This window comes from Thunnus maccoyii, chromosome 2, assembly GCF_910596095.1.
Source record: "Thunnus maccoyii chromosome 2, fThuMac1.1, whole genome shotgun sequence".
NCBI lineage: Eukaryota > Metazoa > Chordata > Actinopteri > Scombriformes > Scombridae > Thunnus > Thunnus maccoyii.
In genome coordinates, this window is record NC_056534.1 from 3692481 (window position 1) to 3708382 (window position 15902).

Here is a 15902-nt window from a genome sequence, read left to right on the forward strand (position 1 = left end):
CAGAACTTGGAATCACCTTTTTATCCATTTCGCACTCGCCAGACAGAACTATTGTATTGGTCATGAAACTTTGTTTTCAGGGTTTATATTCCCTCATTATATGTTTATATATGACATGTTTCTTAAACCTTATGTTCCCTGAACATGTAAAGTAGGAGAATGTTGGTACATCTAGTAAATCATAAGTAGTTTGAGCTTGATTATATTGTAGTAGTAACTTAAAAAACACTTTTAATTAACCAACAATCCTCCAAATGAAATAACAAAATACGTTGCTTGAAATGTCAACTTCTTAAATCCACATAGAAAACCTTAGCAACCACCTTAGCAACCGAGGGTACAGAACAGACGGCTGTTTATGGGCGTGTGCGACGAGTCGACTTCAGCAAGGTAGAAAAAAACATCTCAAACGAAGTGGTGTTCAGAGCAGGTTGAAGCCTTAACTGACTTTTCACCTTTCAGGGAGCATTTTTACCTACGTTAACCTCAAATTTTGGAACTTTGACCATGTTTAGTGTCGAAAACCACAGAAAACCACAAAAAGGTGTCATATGTCCCCTTTAAGGTTTGGTTAGGTTTAGACACAAAAACCACTTGTTGAGGTTTGGTGAAACATCATGTCTGGGTTGAAATGATCCCAAAAAAGTAACTTATCAGCTGCTGGAAATCTTGTTCTTGCTGACCTCTAGTGGTTAAACTCTTATCATCTTGTTGCAGTGATGTACTGGTGAACTCCAGGACCCAGTGACATCACTAGTGGTTACAGGTGCAACAGGCTTGAAACTTTCAACCAGAGAGGGAAGCAGAACACTGCTTTTAAGCCTGGAGTTAACAGATACTTAAGTTCTTTGAGAAATTTTTATAAACTACGGTAGGAAGGAACATGTCACAACAGAGGTTTACGGCACAGAAGAATAAGATATATCAGACTCTGGATACACACACAATACTTGTTAGTAGATCAGTTCATTGTTAGTTTGGCTTCAAATATGAGATTTATTGAAAATAAGAAAAATATAGAGGATCACCAGCCTTATTCTTTAAGTTACTCTTTAAGGTTACCGTGGTGAAGCAGTGAAGCTCAAATAAAATAAAGAAATGAGCAAAACACATGTTTGAATGGAGAAGAACTTTAAGATGTTCATCTTGAAGTGCTAAAAGCTAGCTTAAAGAAGCTAAAATATGCAAGAACACGTTCGTATTTTTTCTCCTAAAACTCTTTCTGAGAGGTTTGATCAAAGTCAGATTCAACAAACTCAACTGTAGTTTCAGCCTGATGAATGTCACCTGTTGTTCCTGAGATCTCATCATTAGCATAATTAACGCCCCTAAAATGTCCATATAAGGCGACTTGTTCCGCTCCGTCTGTGGGTGAGTTTCATTCACAAAGAGTTTGAGGTTGCTGCTGTCAGAAACCAGCAGACACATTTATCAGTGTCAGTCGTCGTGTTAGAGGAGCTGAAACTATTAGAAAATATGAATCCATCGCTTTGACACGAAGTTAGATGCTAAAAATCGTCTTTCTAAAGCAAAGCACTCCATGACTAATATGAGAGGAGTCATGTGACAGTCACAGAGATATTAGAGGAGAGAATATTACAGCCTACAGTAGCTGATGTTAAAGTCAGCTGCAACACAACATGATGCTGGACAGAAACACCCTGAACCGGCTGTTTACAGCTAATACTGACATAAACATCATCACATCAGTAACACCTGGAAGCAGTAAACCATGACGATGATGATATGCTGAACAGATTATTAATCTTGCATTAAGTTTGTTTTAGTTTTATTTTAGTCGATTTCAGTATCGTATTTAAACTCCAAGTTCATTCAGATTAAGCCTTTCATGCGTAGTGGTCACTAGAGTGGACAGCTCTTATATATGCATGGGGTTTTGATGGTATAGTTGCACATCAGCCATCAAAGTGGACTCTAGTGTGTCATCCCATACACTGCCATCCATTGGCCGGCCTTTGTAAGTGCAACACAAATTACTCAAAACCAAGATGGCCGCCAACCGGCCGGAAACGCTCAGCAGCTCAGGTATATCTTGCCAGTCCTTCTATAGTAATAGACCCTTGCAGGTAAATAAAATTTTTGTAACATCAAGTAACAACTAAGGAGTAATACAATTTTTAAATTTCCAAGTATTGATTGTATGTTGGGAGAAAATGACGATTAATCATCTGTCCACTAAGTTGGACATCATGCATCGCTGACTATGTTTCAACTACAATTATACTGTTACTGCGACTTTGTTGTTCTTGAAAATACTTCATCTGGAATAACTTTATTGGCTGTAAATCAATTGATTTATGTTATTAGAATGTAACTTGCAGTTTTAGGGGGCTAAAGATACTGAGGATGTTGAGGGGGCTGAGGGGGATTGAGGATGCTGAGGGAGCTGAGGATGCTGAGGGAGCTGAGGATGCTGAGGGAGCTGAGGATGTTGAGGGAGCTGAGGATGCTGAGGGAGCTGAGGATGCTGAGGGAGCTGAGGATGTTGAGGGAGCTGAGGGAGCTGAGGATGCTGAGGGGGCTGAGGATACTAAGGGGGCTGAGGATGCTGATGGGGCTGAGGATGTTGAGGGAGCTGAGGATGCTGAGTGAATGCCTGACACCTCAAAAGAATGTCTGGATTAGAAAAGAAGGATCTTCTGCATTTCAAGTCATCTGTAGCTCATGTGCTAATAAATGCATTAAGACAGAGGGGAGAGGCTGAGGAGTTAGGTAGGTTTCAAATAATATACAATTTTATTAATTGGTTTGTTAAATACATATGCCTAAAGTTGAAAACTCATGTGGAAAAACTCCTTAAAAAATGCATGTTTAAAAAAAGTTCAAATATTTTTTTTCATGCCTAAAGGAGAATAAAAACACTTCCTGACTGAGGTTACCATAATTCATGCATGAGAGAGTTAACAGTGTTTCAAACAGTGTTTCTCCCTTTGTGAGGAAAATCAGAGACAGTTCATGACTCGCACGACGGGTCTCAACCTTTAAATTGTGTTCATATGTTTTATAAGTGCGAGGAAATTGGTGAATGCCACAAATTTTCTTGAATCGTTCGCACGCGCCTCTTAAGAGTGAATCTGTTCGTGCTTCTTGCATGAGGCCTATTGACACCAGAATCTGAAAAGTTTGGACACGTAAATGCAGTTTTTCCAGATTTCGCTGCATGGTCTTCACCTCTAATGTGATGGATGTAATGAATGTGTGTGTTTATTATTGTGTGTTAACATCACTGCTGCTTTCCCTGATCCCATTTCACATCCCAGTGATATCCGATGGTGTCATTTAGTCAAAGAAACGGTTCCCATTTCCAACAAAATTCTTCTGCTTCTCTTTGATGCCAGGCATCCACAACTGGCAGTTGGTGTAATTTGCCCTCGCCAGGGTCTTTTCACAAACACACAACATTCCCTGTTTGCCTGTTTTATTTGCTTTCATTGTTGTGTGAGTGTTTTTTTTTTCCTCTTCCCTCTCTCCTTCTCATCTCTCTGCAGTTTGATTGTTTTGTGGTTTAATCGCAGCTTATTCCTGGGCCTTGTTTCTTTCTTCGTGTTGTCATTTCATCCTCCTCCTCCTCCTCCTCCTCGTCTCTGAGGGCTTGTTTTCTGTTCGTGCCATGGCTCTTTTCATGTGTCCCTCGCCGGCAGAAATCGACGCTTAAATACACACAGAAGGAAAAGAACAAAACAAACAGACAAACAGACAAACAGCAGCCACAAGAACAGATGCATAGCGGCTGCAAATTCCTCCATCTTCCCTTTTCTCTCGATCTGTGTGACATTGGGAAGAACGGGCGAGAAAAGTGATGGTGCAATACAGTGAAACATTCTTCACAACAAAGACAATGAATCTGAAGAGGCTGAGTATGTACTGTACATGAGCTTTACATGAGAGGCAGATAAAGGCTCAGTCACACAAAACCTGGCATGAAATCTTAAAAGATAATTCCAGTTTATTACAGCTTTTAGTCTTATTTTTGTTGTTTTGAACATCCGTGCACTCACAGAGTTAACGGCTGACCATGGTGACATTAAAGGAAGTCAAGAGGTTGCAGTGAGACAGTCAGACAGGTTATCCATTAAACCATTTTATCTGGAGGATAAAACACACACACACACACCGCACCAGGACAACCCAACTAAACGACGCTTAATTTGCATACAATAATGCATCATCTCATGACTGCAGTTTAATTTTATGACTGTTGCAGCATCAAATACAAGTCATATAATCTTTATAAGCCCACTTACGGCTCACTGTGGACCATCTCTCTCACATATAATACACACGTATGCACGCTTACTAGCGGTGTGCACGAATACAAATACGTTATTCGGCAAAGCACAAATAGTGGGTTTTATACGAATATTTGTTTCATACAAATATTTCAAAAATTATTTGCTTTTGGGAAGAAAAAAACAAAACATGTCAAACACCAGCGAGCAGGTCAGTTATAGTCGCTATCTCAGTGTCTCTCCTCTGCTCCGCTGTTACGTCTATCAGCAGGTCTCAATGAGGGGAGTCACATCCACCTGCTACATGACGCATATTTCTTAATTTGGACACCACTTTAATTTTCATTTGTAATTTTCTAAAATTAAAAGCGTAATAAAAACAAAAACAGGATTTTTAAGCCTCTTTCCACTTTTATTCGAATACAAATACAAATAATTTTGCTGCCTCAACAAATACAAATACAAATACAAATACAAATACTGGGCTCTCTGCACATCCCTAACGCTTACACACACACACACTTAACAGATGAAACAACCAAAGTCCGTTCCTACCTTTAAAATGATCTTCCTCCTGGTTTTATGTGCGGTAAAGTCCAGGTCTCTAACAATGTAATTTTCCAATGACATCAATGTCGAGTCAAGCATAATTCCGTTATAATTTCACGTTTTAAGGTTTTGATCGTTAGCCGGTTAGCATGCTAATCTCAGCTAGCTGCTTTCACTCTTCCCTCTCCAGCGTCACACGCCGACAAACAGCCGCTGGACGGTTAAAAACTCTGAATATCAGTTACTTAGTGCTGCAAACTGAAGCTCAGAAAGAGACAACAGAAAAATTTCCTCCTTATGAATTTTATTTTATTTTTTCCCCCCCGAGTCTTGTGGGCCCTTTCACACTGTCGGGCTCAGGTCTTGAGCCCCAGTAAGCCCATGCATTAAAACAGTGTTGATGCTGATTTCTCCTTTGAGGGACAAATTCCTGGATGGGCGGGCTGACAGTCGGTGTCAAAGTTAAAACAGAAAATCAGTCTGTGAACAGACAGTTTGGGGTGTAATTTCACCATCGGTGCCTGATGATTTTGTTTCTACGGAGCCCAGGAGGGGCCAGAGACAAAAACGAGCTAATTTATGCTCTTGATTTAATAAAAGTGTTGGTCAAAAGAAAACTCTGTAATGCTAGAAGACAGCTGAAAAACATTCTTATGCTGCAAACATAAATTGCTGCCTGATACAGCTTAACAAGAAAAGACAGATGGGATGTGACGCGGCAGATGGAGTCCGATGCTCAGTTGCAGTCTTGGAGGTTTTGATGCTACAGGGAAGTTGTTGATGGACTGGATGAATTATCCTGGCTGCAACGACCTTGGTTTGAAGGTTATTGCGTGTGTGTGTGTGTGTTTGAGCCAATCAAGTCAGACGGTAGCGGTTGACGAGGCTACGTAAATTAACACAGGTTTAAATTAATGTAGTGTAAGAAAGAACTGAGTGGTCAAAACCAAAAGAGGGCTGTTGGGACACCAAGAAAGTTTACAGTTTAGCTCGCAGTTAAAACTCCGCTTTGCCTCGTCTCTGCTTTGCAATTCCCGACGCTTATGGTTTTCAGCTTTTGGACAAACTGACTGACCAGCTGATCTACATTAGCATCGTTAAGCTAGCAAGAGAAATATATTTGAATTTTCTACGACAATGATCTTTTTCACCATTTCAAATGAACTGTATCTTAAAATGGACATGCAGTCTAGCTTGTTAACACATTGCATTCACATCCACATACATACTTCAAAACAACCAATATGACCAGTACAAAAATGATCTTTATTTGCTGTTTGGAAGGGTTAGGGTTAGGGTTAGGAGTTTCACATTCACATGCTTTATTTGTGCAGATAATAAAACTTTGGAAAATAAATGATGATTCATTTTTACACATAAGACTGTGTGCTAATATGTTGAAGGTGGACATTTTGGGAATCTAAAGGTTTTGCCTTAACAGAATTCACCTTCTCTGCTCGGTTCTCCATCTGCCATCTCAACTCAACAATCTTATCAGAGCTTTTCCAGACGGGACTCCAGAGAGCAGCGTTAACAGGGAGAGAAAAGACCTGCAGAGGATGTGAATGTGTGAACCACACTGAGCCGAATGCCATGAACAGATAAAAAAACAGTTTATCAGGGAGCCGGAGAAACTCTGTTGGAAGAAGGAAAGCCATCCTGCTATAATCAGGATGAGAATGAGAGGGAGCGAGGAAGATAGAGGTGCAGAGGGGAAGACAAGGAAAAAGAAAGATGAAAAATAAGCAGAAAATAAGAGAGGAAGAGTGAGGCCAGGTGAGTCAGAGGTAACCGTCTGTATTATAGCACCAGGCCCATTACATTACAGCGGTGAGAGCCAAGCCGAGCCGATCCTTTCAACTGGGTGGTGAATTCAAGGAATGAGGCGGCGGTTGATGAAAATGATAAAAAAAAAAAAAGGCATTCCAGTATCCTGTCACTGCAGAGGCACTTGACATTTCTGATGACATTTGAGCCTGTTTGAATCTGCTTGAAATTGCGGCGTTTCATCCCGACGTAATGCTACACTTTAGAAAAACCCTTCTTATCTGCAAGATTATGCCGGCGTATTATATGGAGGTATTATGCGGCTCTAATAGCGCATGTAGATACTTCACAAATGATACTAAAAATGCCTCGCATCGCACACACACAAGGAGGATTTGGCCCTTCAGTAAAGGAATACTTCCGAGTATGCAAATGCCCACAAAAGAATTAGGGTTTAACAGATTTGACTCACTCAAACAATGGCATGCGGCTCTTTTCCCTGGATGCAACTGTCCGTCAGTTTGTAGGATTAAGGCTCTGGGTTGTGACAATGTGTTGAATGAAAAAAGGACAAAGAGACACCTCCTTTATTACAGGGATATGACTATAAATGCTTCTCTTATTATGCCTGACGAATGATTAAAGCCTGAGGAGGGAGATGAGTGAGAGGAAGAGGCTACGTACTGCCCCCTGTAGGATAATCCTGCTCACAGCAGCTCTCTTGTTACCCTCTGGGTTTAATTTTTGGCATCGTGTCTGAGTGGTAGTGCTGCTCCCAGTGACATGCTTTATGTGATGAAGTGGAGGACTACTACTACAGAGCACAACTGTTGTGGTAAATGGGCTTACTGTTCACGGCATCATGGCTGAGTTTGAGCTCTGTCTTCTTGTATTGTCTTCATGATGAAATCAGCCAAGAAGATGAATTTTTATTATTGTTTGTGGTGTTTTAGGCTGAAGCTGAGAGACTTTCTGAGGCTACAGATGAAACGTATCTAACATATATTTCTGCAGGACACACCGTGCATGGTGTTGGATTGATAATGCAACCTTTGATTAACTGTACAGTCTGTTTATCTACAGTATGATGCTACTGAACTCGCCTCGATCACAAGTAAGTAAGTCTTCCTGCTCCGTCAGCGGCACCTAGAGGCTGCAGTGTTCATTGCAATGTACTGGAAGAGAAACCAAAATCGGTCAATTTGTCCTGGCGACGGCGCTGCAGGAAATAATCAGAGTGGTTCATCCTCTGGGGAGCCAGAATGTGCTCTGTAAATTTCACGATAATCCGCTGGTTAGATTACGAGACAGGTTTCGACAAGTTGAAAAACTTTTAAAGATAAATTCATATTTTTTTGTACACTTAGAGGTGCCCACGTACTTGCTGTTTGCTTTTTGAATACTCCAGTCTGCAGAGGTACATACTTGAAATTACGGAGAGTAAGCCATTTTATATGCAATCTGATTCTTACCTTTTCATGTTTCATGTGTAGAAGTGAACATTTTTGGCCTGATGATTATTCCATAAGAAAAGTAAAGGGCCCCTGCTGTGGCACCAAGAGGCTTCATGAGAGCACAACATACTAATTTAACTTCTTAGAGGCTATCCAGTCGGGCTAAAATCTGAAATTTGTTCTGAATGTGGCGCCAAAAAAGGAAAGAATCCACTGTCATTAAAAATTATTCAGATGCATCTTCTGGGAGCAGGAATAAAGACATTAGATCTATTGGACGCAAAGGTTTCAAGATACCTTGTCATTCACCAAAGTGTTGGTCTGTAAATCAGTCACATTGTTCAAACCTCAGTTATATTCAGACATAACATCATGTATGGTTCCCTGTTTAGACCTGAATCCTCTCACCTCTGTTGTATTGGGTTTCTGAGTATCTGAAAAGCTTGACAAATAAAACCAAAACAATACCAATGGACCTAAGTATGTAAATATATTTCTTTGTCATTTGGGTGAACTGACCCTTCAAGTCTTGTTTCATTGTTGTAAACAGGAAAAAAGGCCCAAGGAAGCTTTCTTTTCTGCTTACAGACAGTGAACAGATGTCCACATATTGATCCACAGCTGCTGGGACTGGGTGATGGGATGTGTGTCTCTATTTGTTGGGGGAGGGGGTCTGTCCATCACACCCTCCTAAACACCTTCTGTCCCTGCGCTCTGAACTAAAGCCTGAAGACATCAAGGATGAGACACCAGCATACTTTAGGGCCCTGTGATTTCTGCATTAAGGAAAACATTGATGGAATCGTGGAATTTGATAACAGAATCAACCGTAAAACGCGGACTGTTGTGGAGTTTTCCAAAATGTGGATGCGACGACGGGGCCATCTGGGATCACTGTCATCCAAAAAAACTGAAGAATTTGACACTAACAGCTAAATTTAGAGCAGAGCAATATCCAAACGACTACCATGAGTCAGTAGAACAACTATTCTGTAAGTTTTGCCAACATACGATTGACTGGACCTGTAAGAATACATTTGATAACCACCTACAATCAACATGTCACATCAAAAACTGAGAGAGGCAGCCCGCTAGCAAGAGCTCATCACTTCAACAAACTCTCAGAAGTGCAACCACAGCGGTGACCGTGTTTGTGCTGTTTATGGAATATTGTTTGAACTTAATGTTTGTTATTTGTAACATTAGTGTATATAGTTGTATTGTGATATTTAAGTCAACAAACCAACTATATAAATTCTTTTATGAATTTAATACACATAAATTAACTAAAAAGTTTAAGAAGGTATTTTAGCTTTTTTTTAGCTTCATTGTGGCCAAAACCCCCAAAATGTATTTTATGACACCTGCAACAATTTGTTGTAATCCCAAATTTTATTTTACCACCATCTAAAACAGGGAATCTATCTTAAAATGCTTAAAATGTAACCAATAAAATGATGCGGTCAAACTTTGGTGGCTGTAAACAGCTGCTTATGTTTGGTCTGGGCTGCAGGCCGGTCAGTCTTCTGCTTCATATCTTCATCCAATCAGAGCCGAGAGTCGCTGCGCTGAGCAGGATCTCTGACTGTCCTCTTATCAGGCCGACCAGCCCCCTCCACCAACCTGAGGCTCGCCGCCCAATCACACTTCACACGGCTCCGCTAATAGAAAAATAAATTGCCGGGGAGCCAATTCCAACACGGTGTGGCACAAGAAGAAAAAAGCAGAGCCTGATTCCTCTGATATAATGAAGCCCATAACACTCGGATCAGGTTATTAAACATTGATGGGATTACTGACCAGCTCATCCTGATTGGAGATGCAAGGTCAGCATTTCTTAGCGGTTTTGTCAGAACAGGCCAAATATGGACACACACACACAGTCACACACAAACATGGACAACATACCATGACCCGCCGGTACATGGTGATGGAGTTTACTAGAAGTGAACATGTTGAAAACGCTCAATAAAATAGATTTGACTTCGAATAAAGACACAGAAGTACAGTCAGCAGAAACGTTCAGCAGATTTGATGTCCTGATTAACAAATTAACTTTATCCAACTTATAAACGTCCTGTTCTGTATAAAGTACAGTCGTTTCCTCCCACAGAACTACAGTTGCATTACAGTTCATAGCAGTACACAAAAAGTTCCTCCTTTTGACCAACAGGTGTGTTTTTGTGTCGTCTACATCGCATGACTGATAGTTGAAAAGATAACAAATTTATTATGTTACACATTAAACTGAATAAACACTAATAAAACTGAGCTTTTCTTCCCTCATCTCATCATTTCCCCCTCTGTTAACAGGAAGCTCATGGATGTTGTTGTCAGTCACTTGCCGTGTTTCCATTGATGGAAACGCCAAAATTCGAAAAAACTTCCTCAATTTCGCAAAAAAAAAGTTTTTACGCTCACTTGAGGTGGATTTTGAAAAGAGTTTACGCACAAAATGGGTAATGGAAACACATTTATCGCATAATAATGACGTAGCGAATGTTTAACTCACATGACTGATCAGCTGTTTCCGCTCTCGGCGTCTTCCGACGTCTCCAGATAGCGTGAATCATCGCCAATACTAGCTAACATGAAAGAACAATGACAACTTGCCCAACTGAAACAAATTCCTGAAGACCTCCCTCCATTTTTTTCTCTCATGAAGGCGATATAGCTATTTATTTTGTTTCTGGTTGTCAACCTCTACTTCTTCTACTCTGTTTACTGGCAGATTATTTAAACCTATACCGCCATCTACTGATGAAACTATGTGTTGCGTAGCCTAGTTTATTCACTTCAAACCAGTTGATGGAAACTTTTCCTTGTGATTGTCGCAGGGTGATTCGTTATGATTTCGGTGACCTCTTGACTTTTCATCGTCTATTTAACACTTTACAGGACAAATATCAAGATAAAGATAGCATACAACAAACAAGCGTAACACTAAATTACAAAGACAAAACGAAACAAATGACCAAACTGACAAAGTACAAAATACAACCATGAACAGCGCTTTGTTCTTGTGTACATTGTGTTGGAGTAACATCTCAGACAGGCAGTGTGTGAATCAACTCCTGAGCAGTTACTCAGTTGTTCTTGATGACAGTAGCTAACATGTAAACCTGGTTGCTCTGCAGGCCACCCACTCTGCCGCTGCAGCGTCAGCAGCGGCTCATTTGGCTGTGACACTGTGAGAGAGTCAGGTGCTTCGGTCTGTGTGACGACCATGTGGCTCTAACGGAGCAGATCGCTGCCTTCCTGCCGCTGTGGTCCACAAAACACACACACACAGCCCGGTGGCCTCAGAATGCACACAGAGAGCGACACACTGCTGCCGCCGCGGTCGGAGACAACAGGAGAAATACGTCATCAGAAGGATCTGAGAGACACGCTGACTTACAGTACAAGCTTTTGGGTTGTTTGCTGGTTTGAAATATCAGAACAGTAAAGGTTTAAATCCTCAGTAGCGACTCCCAAGAGGCTGCAATGTTCATTACATCACACAATATGCAAATATTGGACAGAACAAATTTTGAAAGCCTGACTAAGAGAGTGTGCTTAACAGAATTACAAATTGTGACCTGCTGATGGTGCAAGTTACCAAAATCATTAGAATTCATCCGCTGGGGACCAATAATATCTGCTGCTAATCATCATTACCAGCCGGTAGTTTTATATCCATTCCTAATAGGACTGTCACTTTTTATTCGAAGTTTGAAACTTAAATTCGAATGTGAGGAAAAATTAAAAATTTGAACTGTAATGACCTGTTTGAATTCAAAATTTATAGTCTATAAACACAACAGACCATTTGGAAGTTGTTTACCTTGTGATCCAGTGGCAAAATTAGCCCGTTCTCATTCACAGGGCGTCAAACCAACGTACTAGGCATCATTTAGCTTTCAACTATTCAACTAACTCCAATGTAAACGCATCCGTGTCATTATTAGACGCTATAAGACCGATGATGTCTCTATCAGGTTACATTTTCCTTCTTAGGAAGCTGCTGTCAATCAAACACAGACACCGACACGGTAAAAGGAGCATTTCTAATATTTCCCCAAAGACCTTTTTCCTTCATTCTAATGATACAAAACTATTAACTATACATCTAAAAACATATTGACGTTATTTTGACTGCAAAGAGTTGGACTTCATGATACAGGGAGAAGAAACCTGTCAGAAATGTTCTTATCAAATGTCAATCAAACAAGTGTGTGTATATTTTTAAATTTTATTCAAATACCTTTTTAGCATGAATGGAAGAAAACTAAGATTACCGGAGAATTTCAGTACCTCAGAAACTAGCAAAGTAACAAATACACAAAGACAGAAAATGTAGATTGAAGCACTCTGATATAAGCTGTCAGGTGACATAATTAAATAAAAGGCTCTTTATTTTATTCAATCTTATTGCTCTAGAGCTGCAACGATTAGTTGATCAACAGAAAATTAATCTCCAACTATTTTGATAGTCGTTTTGAGTCTTTTTTTTTTTTTTTTTTAAAAATGCCCAAATTCTCTGATTCCAGCTTCTCAAATGTGAATATTTTCTGGTTTTACTGGTCTTCTATGACAGTAAACTGATTGTTTTTGGGTTTGTTGGTCAGAACAAAAGAGGACATTTCAGGTTGCATCTTGGGCTTTGGGGAACCGTGATCAACATTTTTCACAATTTGATCAATTAATCCAGAAAATAATTGACATATTAATGGATAATGAAAATAATTGTTAGCTGCAGCCCTAAATTGCTCTTGATTTATATTCATGCTTGTTGTTTATTATTAATAGAACTTACAATTTATTACTGTTGCGCTAGAAAACCACACACTTTCACAGATACAGTGACTACAGTAACAAAAGCTGTGGGGGGGAGGAGCAGGGGATTATGGGTAGAGGATGCTGCCTAGCAGGTGAAGCTCGGCGCGGCTCGTTGGATGGAGAAACCACGGGAGAGGAGCGCCCTCCTCGACCTCTGGCTGGCAGCAGAGGAACGAAGCTGAGCGTGGAGGGTGGATCCCCGTCCCCACCATCACCGCCCCCTCTTCACCCTGCGGACGGCCGCCCAGTGATGCTGTCCTTGGCGAATCTACCTGCTGGACGTGAGGAGCATTCAGACGAAGATCAGCTCGGGGCGGAGCGGCAGCTTCTTTCAACGGGGGTCATCACCAGGAACCAGGGCAGATGCTGAGAACACATCTGGTCCAGAGGAGAGATGTGACCTTCTTAACACACACAAACAGGCTTTTGTTCATGGTTATAGTGGAAAAGTAGCCATACTACTAAGTGTAGATACTCTGGTCTGCTCTAAAATTTTACTTAAAGCTGCTATAAGCTATATTTTGTCTAACAACACTATGAGCTGTCAGAGAATTATCAGCGACTCTGCAGCTCCTCTCGGCTTTATGGAGCTTTATAGCAAGTTTCAGCTCATTATTTAGTTATCATCATCATTATTTAGCGCTCTCATAGTGTTGTTTAGGGCCGCAGCAGGCAGATGTTTTCAGAGATAAAGCTCTAAAATGCCGCTGTACACTACCTGCTCAGCACCAAACGACCAAACAGACACGGTTAGCTGTAGACTAGCTGGTGAACATAGTGGAGCATTTAGCAGCTAAAGAGCCAGATATTTCCCTCAGGAGTTGGTAGAGAGTAAAAACAGAAGTTAAAAGAGAGTGAATATTGGACTTACATTCACCAGGTGGACAGAAACACGACTCCAAATGAATGATAATGTTGCTCCGTAGCAACACAATTTACATTCATTTGATTCCAGGTTAATGTAAAAAGAAATATTGATTGGTTGAGTTTTAATTCTTTAATAAGAAAATGTTGCAGCACATTTGCCCACTAGTTATCTGGTAATGAGTGGTTGGGTGTCAGAGTTTTATAAAACATCCATGAATGTACATTAGAGGTCTGTTTTCTCTTCTTCTTTGAGCTGAGAAGGGCTGAGGGAACAAGCACCCTGTAATAAAGCAGAGTAAGGTCAGCAGACTCCCCATGTGACAGCACACCGCCTTGGATTAGCTGCTGTAAGCCTATTAAAGTGGTTTGGACTGGGTGGGCCAGCGCAGACTACACTTCACTCCCTGCACACAGTGATGCAGGGTGGCCAGTTTGAAACTGGGAGGTCACAGGTCCCCCAACAGGCCGCATGTCCTGCTGGAGTGTCCTTGAGCAAGATAGTTACTCTGGATGATCAGGCAAATTCCTGGAATTAAATGTGTACAAGCCACTTTATGGAAATACACACACACTAAATCTAATCTCCATTTAATTTTAATTGCAACATTTAAACAAACTTCAGGAAAATACCCAACAGGAGGGAAATGAGGCATCCAGTATATATAGCAAAATGACCACTGACATAATTGATACATGTTTTTATTTCCCTTGTGATAAGGATATCTTGACATACTGTATATGAATGTGATTAGATGATTATGTCGTCACTGGCCAGTTCACTATATTTCCCTCATGTGGGTATTTGTCTGACGAAGATCTGTAATCAGCTGAAACGCCGCTAATAAAGTGTGCAGGTATCCAGCACTTGACCCACTGAGGTTTGCAGATGTGTACATGACTGTTGTGACTCAACCACTTACAAACATATTTCTTCCCATTCATTTTCCAAATGTCAAGTAAGTTTATGTGCACATTAGTGTCTCAGTTTAGTCAATCATCAAAAAGGAGCCATGCGTTATCGATGTAATGTTTGAAACGGGTTCACACAACAGAAGTAAAACACTGATTCCAAAACCTTGCAGGAGACAAAGCATATTCATGTTTTTCAATACCAACATTAGGCTTCTCCAGGTTTCTGAAGCCTGGAATTGATTTATACATGCACAAAAATTATTCAAGAACTTGTTTACCTGGGATACAAGTTTGCACGGAAACATATTTAATGACCTGCTGCTGACAGAAAACAAGTCCGATTTTAGAGCTGTAAGCTAGTTAGCGCCGACAGAGAAATCAAACGTAAAAGAATCGTGATATATGCCAGATATCAGACGGTTTTGTCAGCTTGTTTTTTGGCAAGAAGAAGATTATGTTGTTCTGCTCCTCTCTTTTAATTATACAGGAAGTTATATAGTTAAACACATTCACACTCCCAGAGAATGAACCCTTTCCATTGGACAGCAGGCGATGTAGGACTGATCTGCAGCACAAAAATAGGAAGAGGTCAAAAGTTGACAGTTTATGCTATTGAGGATGAAATTTGCTTTTCTAGATCTGCTGTGTTTTGTCAAAAACAAAGGTGATGCAGTGCTGTGGATAAATGTGTGGACGAGATCATTATTGTGGTTTCTGGGATTCCTGTTACGTCCCTAAACTCCAAGATTACAGATAAAGACGAAGTGTTTTTAGATCATAGGTTGCCAATTTACACAATGTTTGCTACTCACTACCTTGCAAATGAAACACCATATTTGTGACCCATGCATGAACATACAAGAGGACACAGTCATTTGTGAATTGGGGCGCCGGCACCATTTGCAACCTGTATGTAAAGCTTGCATGTGCTTGCAAATCTCTTTTGTTAAATGGGCCCCAGAACTGGTTTATATGAGGTGTTGTCTGACCACGTCGGAAATCAAATGTGTTTACAGTTGCAAACAGTCACACTTGAGGGCGAATGAACAGCCGACCAGTTTAGAGAAGGGAGGGGGACGAGGAAAACGTGATATTGTTTTGATACGGGAAAAACAGCACGTGTTGTCAGTTGGCTTGTTTTGAAAAGTGACAGAAATGACGTCAGAATGGTGTGAGTGGTGGATTTTGAAGCAATCCAACCATCTGACAAGCAGTTCTGATGGGAGTATACTGGACTCTCTGGTATAGCAACGAGGGAAAACAATGCGAGACGTCAAGGCAG